The sequence below is a fragment of the Sparus aurata genome, chromosome 11 (assembly GCF_900880675.1).
Source record: "Sparus aurata chromosome 11, fSpaAur1.1, whole genome shotgun sequence".
NCBI classification, from domain to species: Eukaryota; Metazoa; Chordata; class Actinopteri; order Spariformes; family Sparidae; genus Sparus; species Sparus aurata.
Window position 1 is genome coordinate 10736638 of NC_044197.1, and position 25889 is coordinate 10762526.

Consider the following 25889-nt stretch of genomic DNA (forward strand, 5'->3'; position numbering starts at 1 on the left):
TTAAGATGAAGCTTTAATTCAAAATGACAAAACAGTTTTTCTTATCATGGCCAGTAAACTGGTATATTTTGCATTGTAGAGCAAGCATAATAATATGTTATTTCTACTACAGGACAGACTTGATGGTCTTGGTGGAAGGGAGACAAAATGAGTTGGAAGATATCGGTATACTGAATATCTGTAGTCGCTACTTATTTGTTTGGGGGTTTTTTTGTTACCACGAGTTAGATCAGGAAATCGGTCCAACTCACACCATCTGTAATGTAAATATGTAGCTGAAACCGCCAGCCGATCAGCTAAGCTTTAACATAAAGACTGACGACTTATGAACAAAATCCACGTTGCAGCGTCACTAAACTATGACACATAGTCACCATCTTGTTTGTTTATCCCGAATGTTAACTTACCATGCTTATGCTAAGCTAAGCTAAGCTAATTGGTTGGGGGTCCAGCTATATATTTACTGTGCAGGCGCGAGAGTGGTATTGATCTTCTCATCTAAACATCGGGAACAAAGTTAGCAAAGTCATCTCTTCCAAAATGTTCAACTTGGATGAAGTGCTCGCAGTCCCTCGCAAGGCTTGACCCCACAGACAGTGTTGTTGGATGGGAAGCCAGAGAAGGACCATGTCCTTGGTGTGGCTCTAGCAACTCCTTGTAGCAGGTCTGTCTACACCATCTGCCAATAGTATAAAAAGAGTACAGTAACTTTATATTTTCTTAACATTTCCCAAAGGTACATTCTGGTCAATGACATTTTATGTCCTTGTGAAGGTACAACAAGGAACTGAAAAGGTTTTTGTACTTCGAAAGGTTCAATTCTAGTATTTTTTTCCCCCTTTTTTCACTGAACTCTAGACACAGTTTAGAGCCACTCTGATGTGAAGGTCATACAGAAAGTGCTTGGAGCCCTGAGCTAAAGGCCTGTGGTTGATGTGGTCAGCAGTTACTCCTCCTCCTCTAAACCAAACACAAAGGGCAGGGAGCGCTCTTTACAAACGGGGACAGTACCTCTCTTCTCTTTCTGCTCTGCTGCTTTTACAACACAACCGTCCCCCTCTAAAAGAGCATTGTTCAGGTCCGGGCCCTCTCCGTCTCCTCTCTGTGGCTTTTTTCACTCTTAATCTGTCACCACTTTGGAGTTTCTGCTCATTCATGTGCACTCATTGGCCAGTGATTAATAAAGCCTCGTGCTCTCTGTCTCTTGCTTTGCCTGGTGTCGGCACAGAGTCTGTTTGCTGTTGATGATCATATCTGTGATAGAGAGAGAGAGAGAGAGAGAGAGAGAGGGAGGGGAAGAAAAAGGTCAGAGCCAATAGGAAATGGCCTTGAGCCACAGGTTGGCTGGGTTCGCTTGGCTGTCACCAAGTCCAAATTTAGCACAGGGATTAGGAAATAACCTGAAGAGCAAATGTTTGTCTTTATTATTCCCGACCGGCTCCTCTGTCGTGTGCGACTACGTACTGGATACCCGACAGTACGTCACATCTGCTCCCTGCGCCCTTTTGCCTCGCCAGGCAGCCGCTTGTGTGTGTATGTGTGTGTGTGTGGCATAATCCCCCTGTACTGCTGGCCCAAGGCTGTTCAGGTTGTCTGCAGGTTGTCTGACCTCGGCCTAAATGTGCTTATGTCTGTGGGTGTTTGTGTGCGTGTGAATGTTGTGAGCAGTGTCCAGCATCCTCCTGTATAGCCAATGGCAGTACACAGAGCCACCTCAATCGCAGAGAATTCCCACATTATCCCAGGAGGACGAGGGCAGTCGGGGGGGAGAGGAGGGGGGGGACGTACTGTACACATGATTCACATTTACTCCACTGTGTGTGTGTGTGTGTGTATGTGTGGTTTGTGTGCCCTTGTGTTGAGTGCTGCTGTGCCACTCTGATCCCTGTCAGGGCCTTAAGCCAAGCCTGCGGCAGGTCCAGCAGCAAAACTCATAAAACTCTAGAAGTCTTTCCCCAGCTATCAGACACGGACTGACGCAGAGCGAAAGAGAGTGCTGGCAGCGCTCCCGCTCGCTGCTACATTAGTATTTTTTTCGACAGTCAGGAGGCAGCGGGGTTTGGCTGTCAGCACAGGACTCCCTCCCTCCCCCTCGCAGGCTGCATCCATGAATACGAAAGCAGACAAATTGCAGCTTGTACAAGACGCAAAACTCACAGATTTGCATCAGCGGTGATACGTGGCTGACGTCACACAGTTCGCTCACACCTCTCCTGACATACTTTCGGAAACAAGCCCCGCGGGCCCAAAAAAAACACGCGCATACACGCCCGAACCCACATCACACGGAGCTGAATAGCAGGCCCCTTGTCCCATCTCTGCTCCGTCCATGCACTTCTTTTGGGGGGGCGGGGGGGGAGGAGAATGATGGAGTGGAAACACAAACAGCAGAATCAACCATAAGGAGAGGAGTATGAGAAAGATATCGGAGGAGGGAATATAACTCACTTTGTTATGACACAAAACAACAGGCGGGGTGAAGAGAAAACATACAAAACTTGGAAATGAGAGACAGGAAAATGTTCAAATGAAAGGTAAACAAAGCCTGACAGCTAGGATAACAGCCACAGCAGTTCCTTGACCGTACAAGCACAAGAGCCTGCAATATCAATTTATGTTAGCAATCAAAAGCTCATAGGCGGAGAAGGACATGCTGCTTCCTCAAAAAAAACAAAAAAAAACCCAACTAAAAACGGAAAGGGCGATTAAAGGATCGGTTTGACATTTAAGGGAGACATTCTTATTGGCTTTCTTGCCAAGAATTTAAATGAGAAGATCGATACCAGTTGTCTGTGTGCTGGAGGTGAAGCTACAGCCAGGAGACGTTAGCTAGCTGGAATTTGTATCTAAAGGCAACAAAAATCCAGCCATCAGCTTTAGCGCAGTGCATTTCTTTTTGTATGAATTGGACAAACATGAGTGCTAAGGTGTATTTTTGTTAACAGAGCCTGACTAGGTGTTTGCCCAGTTTCCAGTTATCATGCTAATCTTAGCTATCTGTCTGGGTTATACCCTTTTTAGCTTGTGGCTTTAAAGCGTTAACAGACAGAGGTATGACTCATGTGAAGCTCTCAGCAAGTGTTATAATGTGAGTGGGCTGTTTCCATAAAAAGTTTAAACTGAAAGAGAATAAGTGAAATCTGCCTGTCTGTTTACCATGGTCACATAAAATCTGTAACCATAAGCACTGTTGATGTTTCACACAGAATTAAATTGACCGAAACGAAGATTAAAGGAATGCTTTGACACTTTTGGGAGATATGTGTGTCAGCTTTTTTTGCCCAAAACTAGATGAGAATGATACCACTTGTCTGTCTGTTAGGTCTGAGGCTACAGCCAGGAGACGTTAGCTAGCTGGAAATTGCTATCTGTATCCAAAGGCAACAAAAAAACAGCTATCAGCTTTAGCGCAGTGCCTTTCTTTTTGTGTGAATTGAACAAACATGAGTGCTAAGGAGTATTTCTGTTAACACTGAACAGAGCCCGGCTAGGTGTTTGCCCAGTTTCCAGATATCATGCTAATCTTAGCCATCTCTCTTGATTTAACACTTTTGGGAGATATGTGTGTCAGTTTTCTTGTCCAAAATTAGATTAGGATAATGAATCTGTCTCTAAGATATGAAGCTAGGAGACATTAGACAAGTAGCTAGCCTAGCTCTAGCTAACTCTAGAGGCGCTGTTAGGTGTATTTTGTAGACTTTGATCGTGGGGCCAAGCTGGCTGTTTGCCCTCTTAACATATGACATATTAATGTTAAAATGAGTAGGCTACTTCCTGAAAAGTTTCAAACTGAATGTAAATCTGAAAATTAAAGGGAAATCTTGCTCTTCACATGTAATCAGTAAACGTATAAGCAGCCTTGCAGTTTCAGTTTCATACTGAATTACTGCTGAATGGAGTGTTTGGAAAAATGGTGATTGTTTTCGTTGGACAAGGATCAAGTTTGTCCACTCACACTTGAGATATGGGTGACAGCTGGGCCTCCCACAGCGCTCCAGTGAACAGACAGCACGCTGATGTTTCCCCGCAGTCCTAACTACTCACGAGACCAACCCACCAGTTGGCCCCTGGCCGAGTCTGCCCAGCAACAATTAATGCTGAAATGTATGCTATAGCGCACGGGCAGTGTCATTTACCATGCGTTTCAATATCTCTGGATTGATTGGAACAAAATCAATGTTGTTCAGGGACTGACTGCCAACATTTATAGAGTTGTCAGCGCAGCCCTCCTGTAGAGGGGAGTGGCACGGTGTACGACGGCTGTCAGGGTGATTTGTTTAACGCTGGAGGCCTGTGGGTGTTGACACAGCTGCCAGCGGAGCAGAGATGAGACGGGAGAGAAATTTGGGTAAAACCACTTTGAGCGTTGGGGGTTAATGGCGTCGAGATGGAATCACGACGAGCGGCGAGGAAGTGATCGCGTGTGTCTAAGTTTCAAACTGGGAAACACATTTGACTCTCAGAACATGATTTTGGTTCCCTAAAATACAACGGTCACAACGGTCATCGGCCAGATGAACACTCTGTTTATATGTGTGGTGAAACATGTGCCTGTGTTTGTGTTCCTCTGGAGTCGTGGTGGGGAAGGGCTGTTTTTATCATTATCAGCATTTATTCTACAGGGTGACCCCTGGATCTCTCATCAGCAAACTCCATCCGAGCTCGTGTGTTACTGCATGTGTGTGTGTGTGTCAGGGAGTTGTTTGTCCTCATCAGGATTAAAGGGCTTTTTCAGTGAGAGGAAGCTTTAACGCTACTTAACCCGTGTTGCCTTAACCCCGCAGCTAATGACCTTTGTCTGTTTCTCCGATCTTTGTACTTCCTGTCTCACACAGCACACAACTCTCCCCCCAGTAGATATGACAACGTGCCAAAAAAAAAAGAAGAATCATGTGACAATGGCCTATAAAGTGAAAATAGGCTGGGACCGGTCTCCTAATGGAGAACACATTGAGTCTCACATGAACGCTGAGACACAGCAGAGTAGCATATAGTGGCTTGTTTTGACTGAAAGGCTGGAGGCACAGGGAAAATTCTGCCTTTTTCTTAGATGATGTAACCGCTCTTTATTATGCAGTTAGATCAACCCCCTCCGCACACACACACTCACTGACACACACACAACAACGCTGTCTTGTAGTCATAGGAGTCAGACGCTCGCTGTTCCAAATACCAGGGGGGGATAAACTCCAGCGGTGTAAAGACCAGTCAGACCCAACAAACTTACGTAACAATCGCTCGACGACAGCGGCGCGTCTTCCACAGCAAAACACTATAAAGCCATCTGAGGAAACAGCAGTCTCATTTTACTGTAGCCTACAAACATGGAAAAGGTCAAAGCATGTTAATAGTGTGTTATTTCTGTAATTGCAGTGTCATTAAACACACATAAAAGATTTGACGTAGTCATAAATTACAATGTTATTGCAGATCTATAGGAAGTGGGTCTTAGGGTGACAGTGACTATTAAAGACTCTAAACGTGTCATTAAAAGGTGTTAACGCCTCATAAGCCGCATCGTTCCGCAGACCGGTCATGATGATCTATTAGAAGTCTGCAACAGTCAGATAAAGTGTCATATTTTATAACCTTTACTTTTATTACTTCTGATGTGTATTTATATGCTGTTTTTTTGTATTACCTAATTGTTTTATACATTGATTGAGGTTCCTGCGTGTTTCTTATCTAATCTGCATACAAATAACACAACTTTTCACCTTCAAATCACATTCAAGCCCAAATTTGGATGCAGGTGAGGTCAGTCCTTCCAATAAAATGGTTCACTTCTTGGTTGGATGTAGGAAAAGACGATGATACGTACATCAAGTAAGATTTTTTTTAATATTCTATGCCTTCATTATGTATAACATAATGATATATATATATATATATATATATATATATATATATATATATATATATATATATATATATATATATATATATAGTTAAAGAGACAGAAGACAGGAGCTAAAACAGTGTTTCAGATGGAGGGGGAATACAGTTTCAGGTTTTGTTTTAGTATCAGAGCATGTCAACATCCTCTAGAAGTAACCTTGAATAAAAAGGCACAATATGTCTCTGTCACTGTTGACTCGGGACACAAACAACATTGTCCTGGGTGAAAGTCTTATATTTGCTTGACCCAAACATGAATTCCACCCTTTCTCACTTTTACTGTATTTAACCTGACATTTGGACATCACGTTGTCTGTATGCAGATGGAAGTGAATGGACTGGTAGTTGCATGTAAAAGCACAGTTGTACTCATAAGCACATTTGTCCTCACATCCGATTGGGCTTTCTTCTCTCTGTTCACAGGCTCATATGACATTGGAGGCGTTTTGAAAGGGTTTGCTGATTACTTCTCAATATGGTTGCCGTGACAGTCCTTACATTAAAATACCAAGGAAACCTAGATAATTACCTTAATTTCTGCTGATGACAGACATCCCCCCCCCAGCTACACAACAGTCAAAGGTTTCTGATTATCACCCAACAACATACACAGCCGCATATACTGCTGCTCACCTACGGTTCATTCTCATTTACCAATATCGACATTAAATATATGAAAACAGCTATGGTGGTGTGGGACCAGAATTATTGCTCTCAGTCAAATTAGCCTCTGGAAGCTAATGTAATTATTTAGCACTTCAGCGGGCCACAGACGTCGGGGGCTGGGGGTGGAAGCGGCATGATTTCATGCAGAAAATTTATTCAACTGTCAATATCATTTAGATCTGTCCTGGTGAGCACTGGAGGCTGCGAGGAGGGGGGTCACAGATTGCAGCTCAATCATAATGACTTTGTCTTCAATCTTCACGTCTTTGATGCCGAGGCCGTGTCTGTGTCTGCTGTGCATGTATGTGTTTATATACCATGTACATGGGTGGGGGGGAGTGGGGGCATAGAGACAGTTGGCAGACAGGAATAAATGGTCTTTGATTTGATATGAATATAAAACAACACTCCGATTTTGTGTAAATGTGTTTTGGATTGTCAGCGCTCGAATGATTCTATGCGCTTTTAATGGATGGGTTGTTTGTTTCAGGTTCTCAGGTTTTCAGGATGACTAAGACTGTATTCAGACCAAATCAGACATTGAAGCGATTAGCACAGGGTTGTGTGGTGGTGTGGGAATACACATCCGGGGGAGTATCATCGTTTGGTCCATGAACTCCGCCTGGAGAGCGCCCAGTTTCTGGCTCTCAGCTTGGGAGCGACAACTATTTTTTCCGTCAACAACAACAGACCAGACTATCTGTCGACCTGGCTTGGTGTTGTTTGAAGCACCAAGCAACATGAAAGAAACTCGAAGCAATTCTGCGGTTGTGGATTGTTGATGCTTGTCCTTTTTTTGGCCTATAGGAGGGTGTCTGTCTCACCTCGACACTGAACTTGTAATGTCAAATGAGAAAGATGAAAGAAAGGTATAATAGATATAATAGCTCCTTGTTGGAACCACTAGCTGCATGGCTAATTGAGCTAACTAGCCAAGGCAGCTACAGTTGGCAGCAGCTAGTGGTTACTCTGGTGATATGCTCTCCCCTGTTTTATTTGAGTGTGAATTTGACAGATGGCCAATACTTATATATTGCACCTTTAAAAGTGTCCTTCTCTAAATTGAGTACAAACGGCTTGAACAACAATAACTTTGACCAGCTGGTGTAATAGACCCAGTAGCCATACACACAATGAATAGGAGGACTGGCGTTTTCATCACAATTCCTGATTTGATCTTGAATGAGGCCTCAGGAATGGTCAAATCAATCTCACACCCCTCATCTCACCATTTCATCTGCAAGTGGCCGGTGCCACTCCTATCATGCCATCCCAGATAACGTCCCTCCAACCGTGAACTCTATTTGAACCCACGCCTTTGCAGAAACAAAGATATGGACGAGAGAGAGAAAATGAGCTAAAAGAGACTTTTATTCAGATTCCAAGGCTGGCCAGAATGACCAGGGACAGACATGGATCGACAGAGGATGGAGGGACCAGCATGCAATCTCATACGCCGCAGTGCTGATTCTAGGCATCGGAGGCATTTAAAAAAAAAAAAAATAGAGAGAGAAGGAGTCAGACAGTGAGTGGAACAGTCAACAAAGCCAACCCTCTGCGAGAGAATGGATTCTATCTATCATTTGCATGTTTAAGCTTGGAGCGTTAAAACCCACAAAGAGATATTTGCATACTCTTAACAGTCATTTGCAAAGGCAATTCAGGAATGACAAGAGTGTCTGCTGTGGAGGAAGAATGCGTCCCGTCCATCATCAACAACAAAATAAAAGTTTAGGATGTTTCTCTGGGAGCCCATCTCATTGTTGGCTGTCTAGTCTGGTGTCACCTTGCCCCGGATTTTTGAATTCCACTTTGTCTGACTTGTGTGACGTACAGGTTAGACTGTTGTGTAAGTTTGTAATCTACGTGTCTGTGCGTGTGTTTTACTTTATTCCCTCGGGGCTCTGTGAGTGTCCCAAGTATTCAAATACTCAGCGTGTCCTGTAGAGTACGAGGAGGGATGGAACGGAAGAGTCTCAGACGTGAGCAGAGGGGAAAAAGAAAACAAACGGAGGTGAAGATGATATATTGTTGAAAGAGTGAACAGAATGAGCCCCCAGGCTGTCCTACAAACAGACAGGACCCTGCAGGTTGTACGAGAGTGCACGTACGGCTAGACAGTTAAAACGTATACATGACATTTAGAGGGGGGGAAACATATGATATGGTTTATGTGTTGACATTTCATACCTGCAGTTTCTCCCCTGGAGTCTCGGTCTGAGGAGACTCAGGTATGAGGCAATAATGTTAACACAACAGACGGCAAAAAATGCTGCAATAAAATCACTTTGAAATACAGACGTGTGATGACTTCATGTCACAGTTTCAAGGAGTTTCAACAGAGCTATCACACCAACTTAGTTAAGATCCACCCACTTTTTTCAAACTTCGAGAACATATCAAGCGATGGGCAGACCAGAGTGAGCTGCAATGCAAGTCCATCAGACCTGATCCAGACTAGAAACTCCTTGTAATAGACACTAATCACTATGTAAGCCTGTCCAGAAGTCAAGTACTCCAAATAGGCAAAACGTAGGCGGAAGCCGACATGCCACCATTACTATCTTGGCATCCCACTCGTAAACCAGCGTACTGTATAAGTAGACTGAGTGACGCTGTAATGTATGTGTTTCTCATTTAAAAGGCTAAAAAATATAGTTACCATATTCCACAGAATAAAGGTTGCAATCTAGTAAACTTGCAATGTTTATTTCAGTTTGATCACACTGACTGAGGTCTTTTCTGGGCTGTGCCATTCTGCTGACTCTATCAACAAACATCAAATTTGGAAAGGCTGAAAGTGAAAAAAAAAAAAATGAATGAATTCCTCGATTTGATCTCATTCTGACCGGCACACCAACAAAGGAGCGACCAAAGACCGATAATGACCGAGCGTCCTGCCCACAGATGGTGAGACGCCAGCAGGCTGATCTCTTGTGAGCTTCGCGCTACGTCTCCCGCGCCAAATTCCACTATTAGAGCGTCACATGTTTCACATTTTTATCAAATGATGAATTTCTTCATATCGCAAGCGGCATCTATTGCATATCTGTCAGAACTGGGAGGAGGATCCTTCCTCTGGTTTCTTCCATTTTGTTCCCTGCTACAGGGTTTTTTTAAGTTATCATTCGGGGAATTTGTTCACTTTTTTCCCAAAGGTGCATTTAGTACTACTGCTTTGAGACTAAATATATTACATGTACATAGACCAGACAGTCATGGCAGTGGTGCGTCAGAGTGTTTATATTGAAAAAAAATCTTTTAATTTGTGAACCCATAGTGTTTTTGTCCATACTTCAGATGACTACATTAGCCCACATTACTGTGATGCTATCTGTAGAGACTTGTTATTTTTCTTCTCCTTCATCTGCTCCCCTTTCTAATTTTTTTTTTTATTGAAACCACCACAACAAATGTTTTATTCATATTCTATTATGGTGATTGAGCTGAAAGCGATCTGTAAAAAGAGCTACCGTACATTTCCCTACAACTGTAGTGCACAATTCTTCCCTGTCATTCTTTATCTGACAAGCCGTTATCACAATAAAAGGACATATCTACGCACTGGTAGCTGCTATTGTTAGTTGGCGTTGAGTTTGTGTCGCAAGGGAACGCATTTATATTTGGTGTTTACAACCTTGACATTAGCCGAGCTATTAGCAGCAAGGGATTGCATGGGGTTTTTGTTGCGATGTCGAGTAAGGGTGCTCAACAAGCCAAGCTCCCAAGAAGTTGTTGTAAGCACTACTCTTTTGTGAAATAAATTCATGAAATCTGTTTTTTTAAAACTCAAGTGCATACTTTGGCATGGACAAGTAAAAAAAAAAAAAAAAAGAAAATTGTAAACTCCTCTCACTATCAATTCCCACTTTTTTCCCTCCCTCTTGCTCTGCTCTTCCTCTCCTTCAGTTTTCTTTCACTTGTTTCCTCCGCACTGTTTGCTTCTCTTATTCCTCCACCCACACTAATCCTATTTTATTCAAGACATACTGTATAATATAACACAATATGCAGGACCTTGGCTCAGAGAGTGTTTCTAAAGGGCCTCCTCGTTGGCTGGGGCCCCAGTTAGGGTTGAGCGGTCCATCTTCTCTTACCATCCACCATCTCTCGTCTACCTGAGGCCATGGTGGGTGCTGACAGAGGCTGCGGCCAGGCTTGCGTCACTGAAGGGCTGAGAAAGCAGCGTAAATGTCAGAGGAATTAGCTGCCTCGCTGGCGCCCACGGAGCCCGGGATGACAATGGGTGGGAGAGGAAAGAGGACAGTGGGTACAGTAGAGCATTCGTAAGCCGCACCAATCCACTCTGCTCTTAACTCACCTCCCTCTCTCCTTGTTTTTTCCTTTCTGTCTGTGTTTCTTCCCTCTCTGCCAACTCATTTCTTTCCTTTACTTGTCCTCACCCCCCCCCCCTCCTCTTCCTCCCTCCCCTCTCCTCCCCTCCCCTCGCTCTCTCCATCCCTTGCTCTCTTTCTGTATCACTGTCTCGCCCACCTCGCCTCTGCCCGCAAGCAGTTTGGAGCAGATTATAGCCCTGCCACCCCCTCTCGCCCATATACACAAACATTCACTCTGGCGCTGACGCACACACACACACAAACACACAGACGCACACACACACACACACACACACACACACACATAAATAAAAGCACGCAAATACACTCCGAGACTTTGTGTATCTCCGCCACCTACAGTGCCACTACATCATCCTCTCCCAGCGGCGCTGAAGCATGAACTTGTTTAGAACATCCTGTCCAGTCCAAATGTGGTCAGACATGTGACAAAATGGCCCCCGCAAGCCAAATCACAAAACATACCCATTATCAAAGTTAAACAGACACCTCCTCTGACAGTTAAGGTTGAGGAAAGTGATATCGGGGTGAACCGCAATGCAACCAGTGATTAGATGTCCAACAGAATCAAGCTGTTTTTATAATCACATGTTTACTCTGTGTAGTGGTAAAGCAAACCCACAATTAAGACCCATGGACTCTTATGTAATTGTGGCTGGACGGTCTGTCAGAGAGAAATGACAGTTCTCGAGGGCAAACAAAAGCACACGTCTTTAAACACTTCTCATCTGGTTAACCTTTTGGAAAGTATTGCAAAGTGAACTCTTTCCTATTAAACCGTACTCATGCACATGCTCATGTTGTGTGTGTGTGTTTTTTATTATTATTTTCAATTTGACACATTAAAGATATGATATGTGTAGTAAGAACTGTGGCATCCTGTCAAATTCATTTTCCAAATGAATAGGGGGCAGCGTATCACCAGAGCAACTAACTGCTGCTGACTGGAGCTGACGTGAGCTAGGTAGAAGATATCTCCACAACACAACACGTAGATGTCATAAAGAAAAAAAAAACCTTCCAGGTGTGTTTACAGGTCTTCATTGCGTACATTACCCACAATGCAACGTATGCATCACTGGAGGACATTTATCTGATTACATGCAGCTTCCTGTGGAGTCACAAATGTCCAGAGTCACATATGCAGTAGTGCTCCCCAGTAACTGTAAACACACACTTCAACATGAAACATTGGTGGAGTTACCCTTCAAAGCATTGTGCCTTTTACTGAAAGGGGGCAGCAATGTAATGCAATGCAATGTAGAGGCAAAGCAGGCACTGAGCAAATCGCATATGTAAGTATGTGTGTGTCTGTTTTTTTTTGTTTTTTTTTGCCCGCATGCACGAGCTCCTCTTTGTTCCGTCTGCCATTCTGGCCCCTGTGCAGCCGGTGTGTGTGCTGCACACTGTACGGCTGAATGGGGGACTGCGTGGGCCTGACCTGCGATCTCACCGCCCACCACTCGCACAGACACACAGGCCGGGATCTGCCTCTGTTTTAGCCTGCAAGAAAGAGTGTGCGCTCGTGTCTATGTATGTATGCGTGTGTTTGTGTGTGTGTGTGTGTGTGTGAGTGTGTGTGTGTGCATTTGCAGGGTAAATACAAATCATCCTTTCCTTTTAACACCTAGTCTCTCTCTCTCTTTCTCTCTCTTTCTGTATGTGTCTCTCCCTTATCATTAGTGTTTCGACATCCTCCTCGGGGGACAGCGAGGACTGCAGCTGTCCCTATGACAACCTCAGTGCTACTGTCAATCAGCCCGGGCTGCCTTATCCCTCCTTGGCTTGTATTTTACATATGTGGCCCTCTCGGCTTTGACAGGTGTGCAGATGGCGCGTCACACAACTGTATAGCCCCCATCAACAAATGCACATCGCGCTGACGTTAACCTATGGTGTTGTTGTGCATCTCTGACAGCGTTCTTGTCATCTGCTTGCCACTGCTGATCAAATTATTTTGTTATCATTAGTACATGCTCTGTACGTTCGGATTAAACGGAGTCAATGCGCAAAATAAAAATCAAAAAAACAACTTTGTCAGACACAACTCGGGAGAGTAACGGTTGTTGGTGATGTACCTGATCCAGTGGAGATGCACGTGTGTGTATCTGTGTGTGAGTGCGCATCCCGAAAACTCTACAGTCTGTTGGTAATGAGTGCCCTGAGCGCTCCCTACTACACCTAACTGATCCAGTAATTGCTTTTCCTCCTCTGCATTTATCATCATCTGCCCAGCCTGTCATGTTAGCTGAGCTGAACTGAGCTGAGGTGGACAGAGAGGGGTGTAGTAGGACTGCGAGGCGGAGGAGGTGGCGGCGTGTCTGTCTGGATGGGGCAGAGGTATCGGTCCACTGCCTTGGGCGGTGGGACGGGGGGAGGAAGGAGGATGGGGAGAGAGGGGAGGAGAGGACAGGGGGAGCGGGGCGGAGAGGCCAGTGATGTAGCTGTTATTATAAACTATGACCTCCTGCCAGTCGCCATCATCATAAGGCAAATAAGCAGCAATTACATTTTCATGAAAAGATCACGTTTCTTTTAATAAAAGTTTAAATTACATCAGTTACAATCACATTTGCTGGACATTTTCATAATAAAGTTAAGAAGTAGGTAATATTGGGAATGACAGCTTCCCGTCAGCTCAGATGGTTTGTAGATAATGACCACTATGGGAACCAAGGTGACAGTCAGAATGGCTGCTGTAATGCATCGGCTGGAGTTAAAGGGTAGCTCCACCAATTTTACACATTAGCGTGTGTTTAAAGGTCTTGCGGACGACTGCTGCATATGTGATAAAAGGTAGTATAAAAGTTCCAGAAGAAAGCTGCATGTAATCTGACTCCAGCAATGTCACTCGGAGGCTGAGTTGCATTGTGGGTAATGTATGCGACAGGTTTTCAAGAGGAAAAAGAATATTATCAATTTAAACCGTCCATAATGTGTTCAACAGTGTTGTGTCGGAGTGCAACGCTAGTACATTGGACTGCTTTTTAAAACCTACATTACCCACGATGCAACTTAACCAGCGAGTGACATCGCTGGAGGCAATTATATCATATTACATGCAGCTTCCTCTGGAGCCACAAAAGGCTTTACACTACTTGTTTGACATATGCATTATTACTCCGCAAGACCTTTAAGAAAACACTTCAATGTGTACAATTGGCGGAGTTACCCTTTAAGGACAGCAGTCCTACAAATGCACAAAACATGCAGAAGGCTGCACAGAAGATTTAAACAAATAGCCTCCTTTTCGCAGGGGCCTGCAAATGAGGTGTGTGAGTGTGTCTGAGGGAGCATACTGTATGTGGGGGAGGGCGGGCTGCTGCTGCTAGTGGGGATTTGATGCTGATGAGGTCTGTAATGGGAGTGAACAGGGAGCGTGAGGGGAATAGATTGGGACTTCATTGGCAGGCGGACTCTCCCTATGCACTGCAGTATGCTTGCCTATTTATTCCCCCATTTCAATGCGCCTTTGCTTTGACCTTTCTCCAGCCAATGACAGTAAAATCGCATTGCCACTAGAGAGCTACACATCAGCTACCGAGCACCCCTATATGATTCCCTCATTTATTTTTTCCCCTATCGTTCCCCATAGACGCAGGGAGCGGAGCTGCAGTGCTTCATCCAGGGGGAGGGAAGGAGGGAGGGAGCGTCGCTCGGACTGAAATGAATTGTACCTATGCCATCATGTAAATGATCACAGCTTTGACTATGCAAATTGAAATGAGACGCAGTGCGAAGAGGAGGGTGATTAAGAGAAGACATCAAATCACGTTCAAGCTCAAGGATCACCCATGCAAACAGTGTGCTGAGGCTTTGTACACAACAGAGAGGCACATGTGATGATTAATAATTCAAACACAAGGAGCTATGTCATTGGTGTCACATGAAAACCTATCTCCCCTTTTAATTTCAATGTCTGTGCAACTGAAAGAGCACACGAATCTCGCAGGATTAAGGCAATTATTAAATTGTTGGATTTAGATAAATCTGAGGATAAAGGATGGTGATATACTGTCTTTTTCATAATGACGACACATTTGTTGACAAGTCAAAACCTACAATGAACTGATTCTGCGAATACGTATTACCTGTGTGTCCAAAGTCTGATATGAAGTAGGTTATTTCTCTGTGCCTCACACTTAAATTGTCCAAAGATTACATTTTAAAAAAAGCATCAATGATCCACAGTGCAACCTGTTTCTTGACAACAATGAACGTGGGCACTGTTGTCCTGATGCCTTCAATAATTGCTAGCACACCGAATCAGCCGCTGAAAATAGTCTGCAGTAAATACACCTTTCACTCCTGTTTCACTAACAATTACTATAAACCCCAGCGCCCTGCTGTTTAACACATCTCTGTCTGTTCACAGGTCTTCGGCAGTGGTGTCGTGCATGAATGCACTAAAAGAGCACGTTCTTTGAACACGCGTATATTTGTGACGATAAGCAAACTGATGAACATTGTAGGGAACCTGGCTGTAAATAAAAGAGGTTAATGTTTCATACACAGCGATGTTCTTATGTACCATGCTGCTTTTCTTGAAAAGACCTGCCCCATTCTGCCTCTGATTGGTCAGCAGACTCAACCCCATGCATCATGTAGCTCCTGTGGATGGCTAAAAATGATACTAACCACAACAATAACTGCTTTCGATCACAAAACATGGATAAATGATCATATAGGACATTCATAGTCATTATTGATTTATTTTACAAAGTCTCTAAAAAGACACTGGAGTTCGAGGCTGAATTTCAAAGCTACTAAAAGGGACACAGTCACACTGGAGCCCCTTTAGCATAATGGTAATCCTATGGGCAAAAACAAAAGTAAGTTACTAACATGCAGCTTTCCTGAGATATTTACTGCGTCATATACAACATATTACGATATAGCATATGACAACGTGAACCCCAGGCGTGGTTCTCCATGAGGGCTGGTTCCAGCTCCAGCTTAGACACTCTGGTCTGCTCTCCACTCGCTGTGGTGGATGGCTGACCTGCTAGTGTCTCAGTGACTTTTTTTTGCCTGCATGTATTTTTTTGCTCTTCCTTCGATCTCACTGTGCTTCTCCTCGACCTCTCCGGTGTCGGTGCACCTCCGTGCCCTAGCTCCTCGAGCCACCATGCCACCCGGCCTCCTGCGGCCCCTGCCACCCAGCCTCAACTCCACCTTGGACCCTCTGTGTCTCATCCACCGGCCTCTCCTCTCAAGCCACAGCTGACGTTGTGGTGAGCCACAATACCACTTCAGCTGACCCCCAGCCTGAGCCCGCACCTGTGTCTCCCCCTCCAGTGTCCCTGCCGAGCTGCCCCACAACTCCACCCGCTAACCGCAGCCTGAGCCTGGGACTCCTATCTCTGCCCAGCACTCGAGCTTGTTGAGTAAATTCCTTTAAACCTTTTCCCAGTGTGGTTGTCTGCTTTTGGGTCCTGCTACTATCACCCTCAAATCAGCACCAAATGCTTAAAAAGCTTTTTTTTTAGCTCTTCAAATGAGGGAAATGTGTTTTTTAAATCAAAATAGTAGCAGCAAGGTAACATCAATACAAACCGGCAAACAAGACCAGTCTGTATTCGAGGAGTGTTGTCATGAACAACAACAGAGGACTGCCATGAGTGTGTGTGTGCACACAGCAAGCACAAACACCGTATCAACAAGGACAAAGACTATGTTCTGTAATAGGTGATGGTCCAGATGGTGAAACAACCATATTCAAAAACAAACATGTTGCCCAGCATGATGGCCTCAGACAAAAAGACTACATTCAGCCAAAATTGCAGATGGAAAACACTCCCTCCGTCTCTTCTCCTCCTCCCTCATCCTCTTTCCTCCCCGTCTCTCCTCCCCTCTTCCCTAAACCCTCACTCACACACTCACACACACACTCACACACACACACACACACACGCACACACACACACACACAGACACACAGTCCTCCCTTTACCCTTTTCCCCACTAATCCATCCTCCCGTGTGGTTCTGTGGAACAGATGCAGGCAGCGCAGTAGAGAAATACAGAGGGGTTAAGCATGTGTGTTCGCCCATGAAGCGGGCAGAAAGAAGAACAGACAGGAAGTGTGAGATGACGCTAAAAATAAATGTATCCTTGGGTGAGAGAGAAACACTCAAAGGTCCCAAAATAGCCGGTCAAACAAAGGCATGAATAAACCAGTTTTTCTTTGCTTCCTTCTTCTTCTTCTTCTTCCCTTTTTTCTTTACATTGTTTTATTTTTTCCGAGAGGAAGCCCCTCTCCTCTCTCACATACACAGCAACTCCCCGGTTGCTAGGTTACGACACTTGTGGCTGCCATCCACAGACTGAAGGTGCTTTTTTTTCTTTTTTTTTGCCTCCGCGAAACGACAGCCTTTTTTTTTTTTTTTCCTCCATCATTTGAAATTTAAAAGAGCAGAAATGGAAACACATGCATTGTCAATTAGGGGAACACCAGGCACAGTATGAGGGGGACGTCCTACAGATCAATTTGTACAAAGACGGGCTTGTGTTTCAGATGTGCCATGGAAACAGAGATGACTCTTAATTACCTCGACTAACAGCCACAGCATGAGGGACTTGAAGGGAAGTGGAACATTTCGAATCCTGCTTGTTTGTTCGTCTGATATTTATAGAGGATACCGGAGCGGATTTGGAGCGAGGCGGCGACATATATACTGTGACACGAAGCCATTTTGTAACGTAAGGTGATGACTTTTAGACAAAGAAGCTTAAAAAAACAGCTTTTTTAACAGTGGATACCACACAAACCCCCCCATGTGTCCGCCTCCTGCTTTGTCATGCTTTTTGGTGCAAAATAGCGACTTATTTTACAGCACCTCAGGGAAAGTAGACGAAATAAGGGCTGACTTATGCGCCTGACTTTTGGGGGGGGGGGGGCAAAATAGCCCTTAAATCCTCGCCAAATGTCACAGTTCAGCTGCATATACAGCTGTTATCAGAGGGCATAAATCCTCCCTTATCTGAAACGCAGAGTGAGAAGCTGCTCATCAGTATGGTAAAGGTCACTGTGCTTTGCTGATGGATCATGTGCCAAGAACCATATCGAATATGAACGAAAAGAGCAACTGGTATTACACATAGGTCATTTCCCGAGCACATTTATCAAAGCACGGGCTTGGCCTAAACACTGCTCGTAGCTCCCCGAGCTCGCTCAGCCAAACCTTAGGAAGATTTCACAGGAAGTACGACAACTAATAAAAGTCATTATCGCACAGAGTCATAATTAACACAAAAAAATGAGAATGAACATGTGTTCACTTTTTTTGGCTCCTGAATCAATAAAGCGTGAACGAAATGAATTTGTAGCCTACATCGAGCTCGGGCCGTTATCTCAAATGGCGCGGAACTGAAATCAAAGTGTCTTTTTTTTGGGCTCCAAAAAATGCTGCTCGAGTCATAATTTTTTTGAGTTATTTGCAATCACATAACTCGTAACACGTAATGTTGCACAACACACGCTCACGAAGAAAGGCGCACAAACACCAACGGCACGATGAAAAAAGTGCACATACACCCTCGCCCATTAGGGACTCGAGTTCAAAAGAGCTTCCACCACAGGGCAGGGCCCATATTTCATCAGGGAGGGAGGGGGGGGGGTCAAAGTTGAAGCCCCAAGGACATGCTGTTTCCTTTCCCTTCCAGGGTTCCAGAGGGCGAGGCGGACATTGTTTACTGGACACAGAGTCTCCCTGGGCTCCCTCTGGACTGGAGGGAGCTGGCTCGCTTTTTAGAGCTCGCCTAGTCAAGTTGATTTAAACCACCTAAAGCCCAGGCATTACGGACCAGGCCTGGCTCCCCGCTCCTCCAGTTCCTGTCTTTCATTCGTCCCCCACAGTAAAAAAGATCACAGTCCTTGTGTTTCAGTGTTTTCAGGAGGTTGTTATTGTGTCCTTGGGAGCTGATTTACAGGGTAACCTTGTGTGCTGGGGGCTACTTTCATTGGTTTGTTCTTCTGTCTTTAATTGTGGGGCTGCGGTATGGTGGCCCTGAGGTGCACAACACAACATTTGAAAGTAAAAACAACATATCAGAAAAACACATGATGAAAAGCCGCATAACGTCAGGAACCGGGAGGGAGAGATCTGCCCCGACTTATTTCTGAATGGATGTTTATGACGACTAGAGCAGGTGGCAAGAGCAATCAGCCCAGTATCCCTCTGGGATCACATCCATATTGGATCATTTAACACCTCAGGATTTACGTGCTATGCCAACATTCAGTCGCAATCTGGGAAGTCGCGCGGTGTGTATGTAGTGAAGTGAAGAAGTATGGCAGTGAAGGTCGATGGGGTAGAGACGGAAGTTTGAGTCCTTAAATCGTGGCCCTCTTATTAAGAGCAATGATGGATTCCCCACCATCCTCAACAAAGGGTTTAATTTACCCCCAAAAGATAATTCAATCGGAGGAGAAGGATGTTTATTGACTGTTTTTTAACAGCTAAAAAAACTCTCTTCATTTTCACAACTGAATAAACTGAAAAAAAAAACAAACCTTAAACCTTAAAAGACAAAACTATTTCATACTGTTCTACTATGGTTGCGTGTATGAATATTCGGGTGGTCGCACTTCACTTAAAGTTCCTGAAGCTGTGCCATCTTCCCGCTCAGGATCTATTAATTCATTTATTTATGATGTTAAAATGTACGGCTTTGAAGTAAAGAGTGGACGAGACACGCGGCGCTTCGTCACAGTGTCTCCTCTTGTCTCCTGCGAGCTCGTGGGCACGATTAGCAGTAGAGGCGCTAATCGACACGCTAAGCTCTGATAGGGCAGATCCTGATACCACGACGAAGCAGTTCATCTCCCGAGCAATGCGTCTCTCCGTATTTCTCTTTCAAGTCCTGTCGAGAATCTGGAGTTGTTTTTTTGTTTTTTTTTAACTGCCACGATGAGCTTTTTCCTGCATTTTTTGTTTGAACTACTTTTAACGTAGTTGATGTTCGAGCAAAGCCAACTTCTGCTTCCCTGGGGGGGGGATGAAGATGATTGGCCGTCTCCTGGTTGAATCTTTTTCTCGACTTACCCATGTTGCTCTCCTGAGCCACTTTTGAGTACTGAGTCAATGTGAAGGAGAGCTAAGATATTATTTCAGCGCTCAGATTGCAGCGAAAAGTCATGAATGAGTTCAAAGAAAGTATCAAACCATAAATGCGTGACTGTGTTTATCGAAGCACTGCCTGTAAATTTGTTTGCCACGTCGTATATTTTACCTTGTTGTGTTTTGCATGTCAAGGCCACCATACAGCTGAGACGTGGGTGCACACACACACACGCACACAAACACACACAGTAACACACGTACTCAGAGAGCTTTAGCCGCTGGCGAGCAGGCAGTAAGGCAGGAGATGAAATGTCTTATTAGGGAGCGAATGGGAACCAGGCGGGCCTGAGCTAGGCCAGGTCCTCTATTAACCTGTCCTTCCAGGGGAGAGGCTCGTAAACAAGGCCGTGATGGCAGGAAAGGGGCTGGAGGGGGGGGAGGAGGTAAGCGGAGGCCTTCACGAGGGTTGGTATGAAGGGGAAGGGGGGGCACCTCGGGGACAGCGCTTGTCCCTTCAAAGGAGAGAGGGGAGAGCATTGATCTGTGTGATCCCTCTGATGTGGAGGACGTGAGCACAAAAAGGGACTAACGCACGGAGACGCTCCAGATGACAGGCTGTCATATTCTTTTAGGTTCTCCGTGCCGGGCGATGTATTGTTTGTGGGAGTAAAGATGAATCTATCCCATTAGCCCGTGGCTAGGACTTTTTAGGGCCAATAAAAATCACTCCAGCGGACCTGTGATTGATTTCGAGCGAGTGGAAATGGCAGTGTGGTAGCTCCGCGACGTCCATTGCTCAACGAAAAAGCTTCCATCGCGCATTTCGTCTTCCAGCACGCGCACACACACACATCCCGCTGAAACGCACTGTAGCCTCGAGGGAGTGGGTTAACGCGGGGCACAGACAAAGAAAGGGGGACATTTCAGACGAGATGGTCTGACTTGACTGACAATTTCAAAAACAAACACACGCTAAACCAGCAGACATGTAAACACCGTCAAAGGCGGCGAGGTTTTTTTTTGTTTCTTTTGTGGTACTTCTGCTGATGAATAGAGCAAACACGGCAGAACCCGGAGATTTGGGAGGAATGAATACATGGCGATGCCAAGAGAGAGAAAAAAAAAAACAAGGACGTTGATGGAGATGAGGAGCAAAAATGGAAAACAAAGGTCCTCTCTCCTCTATCCTCTCTCCTTTCTCCTCTCCTCTCCTCTCGCCCCCGCAGCCTCCTGAGCACAGCTGTCTACATGGCTGGGCTGTTTTCACTGACAGGCTGTGAGAGCCATGAAACAGGAGGGCACCAGGGACCTGGGCCACCTCGACAACATGCGCCCCCACAATCTGCTGTTCACAGTGTACCCCAACCCTCTCCCTCCCTCCCTCCATCTCTCTCCACTCTAACAATCTCCTTCACTATTTCAAATATTCCATCCCTCAGGCTCTCTCTCTTTCCCTCCTGCACAATATTTTTTATTTTTTATTTTTCCCTCCTCCTCGCAAAAGTCTTGTCTCAGTTCTATCAGATTTACTGTTTGTGCCTGTCATTTTCTCTCCCTAATACTCCCTCCTTCTCTCTGCCCTCCAGTGGCCCCTCTCGTACTGTCACATCTGCATGTTTTCGCTGCTCGGCTGTCATGTCCCATGGTTTGTTTTTTTGTTTTTTTGTTGTTGTTTTTTTTGTTTTTTTGCCTCAGCCGCACATCATTTTCTCGCAAACAAAAAAAAAAAAAAAGGGGAGAGGGAGGGCGGAGAACGAAAAACGAAGAGAGAGAAAACAGAAAAGTCCGGGTGCTGTTTCTTTTCAGAGAGGGAGGTTAAGAAAGCGCGCGGAATAAGACGAGGGAGGCAAGGCTGAGTAAACCAACAACAAACAATTTCTTATTTTGACTGGCTGCGCGGCGCAATTGCAACGCTGTCTGGGATTTAATAAGCACTTCTTTGGCATTAGGAGTCTGCTTGTTTTCCCTTTTTGTCGAGGGCAGAGGCGCTGCGTGGTTTTCCCCCCCGTTCTCAGCTCCAGACGGGGGGAAGGAGAGAACACGGCCGAGGGCTACGAGAGGAGAGGCTCTCTTTCTCTCTGGCCGGGTGGAGCTTAACTGGGGGTTTAGCTGGGGGGCAGGTGCAGGGGGCCGAGGTAGTGATGGGGACGAGCTCCCCTGGAAAAGCCCTAGAGGGACACAGCTTCTCTGCCGTAAATAAACAGCCCACTCTCCCTGCATGGAGCATCTCCTCCCTTTATGCATCTTCAAAACCCTCAAGGACAGTTTCTCCTCACTGTGTCCGCCCCCCCCCCCCCCCCCCCCCCCCCCTCCTCCTCCTCCGTCGTACACTTCTCGCTTTCACTGTCCCTTCCTCTCACACATACTTTTTTTCTCTCTCTGCTCGTGCAAATCATTGTCACCACCCCTACACGCCAACTCACCAGATGAAGAAGAAGAAGAAGAAAAAAAAACCCCTCCTCTCTTTACACATCAGATCAAAGAGGATGAAAATGTGATCTTTGCGAATGTCTCTGGTTTTCCTTTTTTCGTTGTTCAAGGGGGAGACAAACAACAATGAACAAACGTGGGATCTGGCGCGTTCTTCCCAGGGGGAGAGCGGCTTCTAACGGCATCCTCTATGAGGGATGGAGAGGAAAAAGACGAGAAGAAAAGAGGAACACCTCCACCGCGCAAGCACAATCAAAGTGAGAGCCGTAACTCACACCTCAACGACGCTGCGTTTCAAATTTGTTTAGTGTTTACTGTACGTGGATTCCAGTAAGCTTAAAAAAAACTGGAAGAAAAAAAAAGAAAAAGTTGTGCACTTTGCAATACAGCAAATGAGTGTGGGCTGTAATGTCTTCACTTGATTGTGGGAGTAGTTAAAAATAACTCAATCCTGCTGAACAATCATCTTTAATTGCATCATTTGACACATCGCTGTGTGGGTCTGAAGGGCTCGTCTCCTCCCCCCCGCCTTGTCCTTCAAAAAAATGCCAAAACTCAGGCTGCATGTGAGAAGTCGTCAAGCGCAGCAGCATGAAAGTGAGACTCAAGGTCAAAGAAGGATTTCACACATATTCTGCGAGCAGCCTCGCTTTCACCCCATACAAATAACACATCTGATTAGCTCACCGCTCCGTCCACCCACGTAGGCAGCACGCGCTCGGTGTGTATATATGCCGTGCACGCTATATGTTCCTAGCTTTGAGAGGAAGAACTCAGATGCCGCCTCTGATTCACACAGGCCTTTTGCTCCTCCTCCGTCTCTCTGCATCTCATAGACCTGTCACCGCTCGACTGTCACCGCTCAGCACAGTGGGACTGACCCACTTCTTACACTGGTGGGCTCAAGTGAAGGGTCCCAGGAGAGCACACATAGCACACAAACACACACTGGGTACATACGACCGCATGCGCTGATGAATAAAACATGTCATTATTGGTGTGTAATAATTCCATCGATGAAGCGCAGCATCTGTTGCTCCTCTGTAACATGCACACGACAGAGGCTTACAACACTTGACAGGGATTTCAACCCAATACACACATAAGTAGAGTCGGGATAAAGGATAATTCAGGCTTTTTCAAACTTGACTTAGCTGTCTTATAAGTAATAATAAGAACACAATTACCAGTGGTGAGCATACACCGCTAACTGTCACAGTTACCACTAACAGCCACTATCTGTAGCTGCTGTTAGCTCAGTTAGCCATGCAGCTAGCAATCAGGACTGGGAGCTCAGAGCACCTAGAGCGGGTTGGTGCTGCTAAACATGCTTAGCAGTGCAATACATAGAGATCACCATGTAAAAAAAACACATTCTGTTGATAATTTCAGTGAAGCTTTGAATGTTTTCAACCAAAATTCTTCCATATTGCACCTTTAATTTTGTAATGCACCATCTAGATCACTGCCAGCTTCCCAATCTGGTGGTATGGCAGCAATACCTCTGTTCTGACAGACAGCAGCAGCTCAACTGGCTTATAGTATAACATCAGGGAATGTTGGTAACTTTAATTACACTTTAGCAGAACTTCTATTAACTATTGAACTGTAGGTTTACATGATGTCAAGGTGTTTGAATGGTTACAGCAACTAAACATTTACTTTAATTCACTTTAATTTACTGGTCTTACATCGTCACAAATGGATGCGCTACCTCATCGCTGAGCATCCTGCAAACAGCTGTGTTTAAAAAAAGAAAAATGAATCTAAAACTTAATCCTGCGAGTATCGAAAATGAAAGCTGTACCCACATATGACCCACAAAAAACACTGTGCCACTCACTTCCAAAACAAATGCACATGCTCGCAAGATCAAGACTTTTGTGACAGGAGGTTGAAACACTACCACTTGTGTCCACAGGGGGCGCCAGAATCAACAAACGAGGAAGCTCCTTATAGCTGCTTTAAGTAACATTTAAATGCAGGACTTGTGATAGAATATCTTTTTACTGGGTACTGAGTGACACTAAAGGTAGTTTCTATGTGAATGAGAGCTGTGTCTGTTTTAAACAAACATGTAAGCCAGACTTACTTTGAACTGAAAAAAAGAAGAGATCGAACGGTGAAACGTGCCTGTTGACTGTGACTGTGTGTTGTCAGCATCCATCACAGTTTGCATCACCCGGCTCTTTGAAGTGGAGATCACACTGCCGATAGCTGGACAAGAAGGTACAAGACAGGAAGACAGAATGTCAGGCAGACACAGCCTTGCAAAGCCACAGCTCATTTACATCAAACTCACAGAGAGGTGGTGGAAATCCTGCTAAAAAAAACAAAACATTTATCAGTGGAAAGTAAAATGACATTTGACAGTGTCACCCTTTTCTAACCAACTTTTTGTGTGTGAATTGCTCCACTCGTTCATTAGCTCAAAAAGACAGAGGTCTGTGGCTGCACCAGATTCTTGTCAGGAGCCAAACTATTTCCTGTCCAGCATCAGCCTGCAGTGTTCATCTGGTCCATTACGTTGTCGAGTGCGTCCACATAAAGGCCAAAGAGATGAAACAGGGACCACAAGAAATGTATGCACAAACACAAACACACACGTGCACCATGACCTGCAGGCATGCATAGGAAGCTTCAAGGTTACCTCCAGCTACCCTCCACGTTAAGAGACAGATATCTGAGCAGCGTCTTTGATGTCAGAGTGATGAGAGAGCATTTTCTGAGAGCATAGATGAACACAGAGGTAGTGGTCCAGGGTCAGATCTACACAGGAGGATATCTGAGGCTCACAGTCGCCTCTGGTTTAACTTATTCATCAGATGCCTCGCACCAGGAATACACAAAGACATGGATGGCGATTCAAAAGAGGAATGGTGCTGTGTGGGGGTGTGCTGCAGAACACTGAGGAGTTTTGGATCAAAAGAAATATACATATGGCGTGCACATGGCGGCGTCTCACACCAGTGATTCTGCCTCGGTGGTGTACAGACAGCATCAGATGTCTCTCTGTGTTTTATTATTTTGTTTTCTTTAACCGATTGTAAATTGTTTTATTTATTTTTTAAGTCATCTGTGACCGTGTATTTGTTTGAATGTCACAAAATGAAAACTTAGTAATAATCTAAGTGTTCACTACTGTCATTGGATATTTATCATCATCACCACATGCACGTGTCACGTATTATACTATATATCATATAAGATTAGAAAGCATTATGCTGGTAACATCAGGTAACATATTTAAATAGCAACTGTTCGGTTGTCTTAATCAGATTTTCATCATGATCTGCATGAATACGACTTATTCTGAAACACACATTAGGCTGCTCCACGTAGGCACATATGAAAATCCATATTCACACAAATCCATAGATTCTTCAGCAACTAGTTAGCTACAGCACATTTAATATATCATTTGCCCTCCTAGAACTGTTGTGATGCAACAGTAAGGTACAATACTTTTGGTTCG

The 25889-nt window shown here is 44.9% G+C and overlaps 1 long non-coding RNA gene across 1 annotated transcript; it reads right to left on the bottom strand.

The window, feature by feature from the left end:
* Window positions 1-860: 860 nt before the first annotated feature.
* Window positions 861-25236, bottom strand: LOC115590817 (uncharacterized). The gene is made up of 3 exons (XR_003985837.1): window positions 25065-25236; window positions 24507-24631; window positions 861-1254 (listed from the first exon to the last, which is right to left on the bottom strand). It is a non-coding gene; the product is annotated as an uncharacterized LOC115590817 (long non-coding RNA).
* Between the last annotated feature and the right edge of the window lie 653 nt (window positions 25237-25889).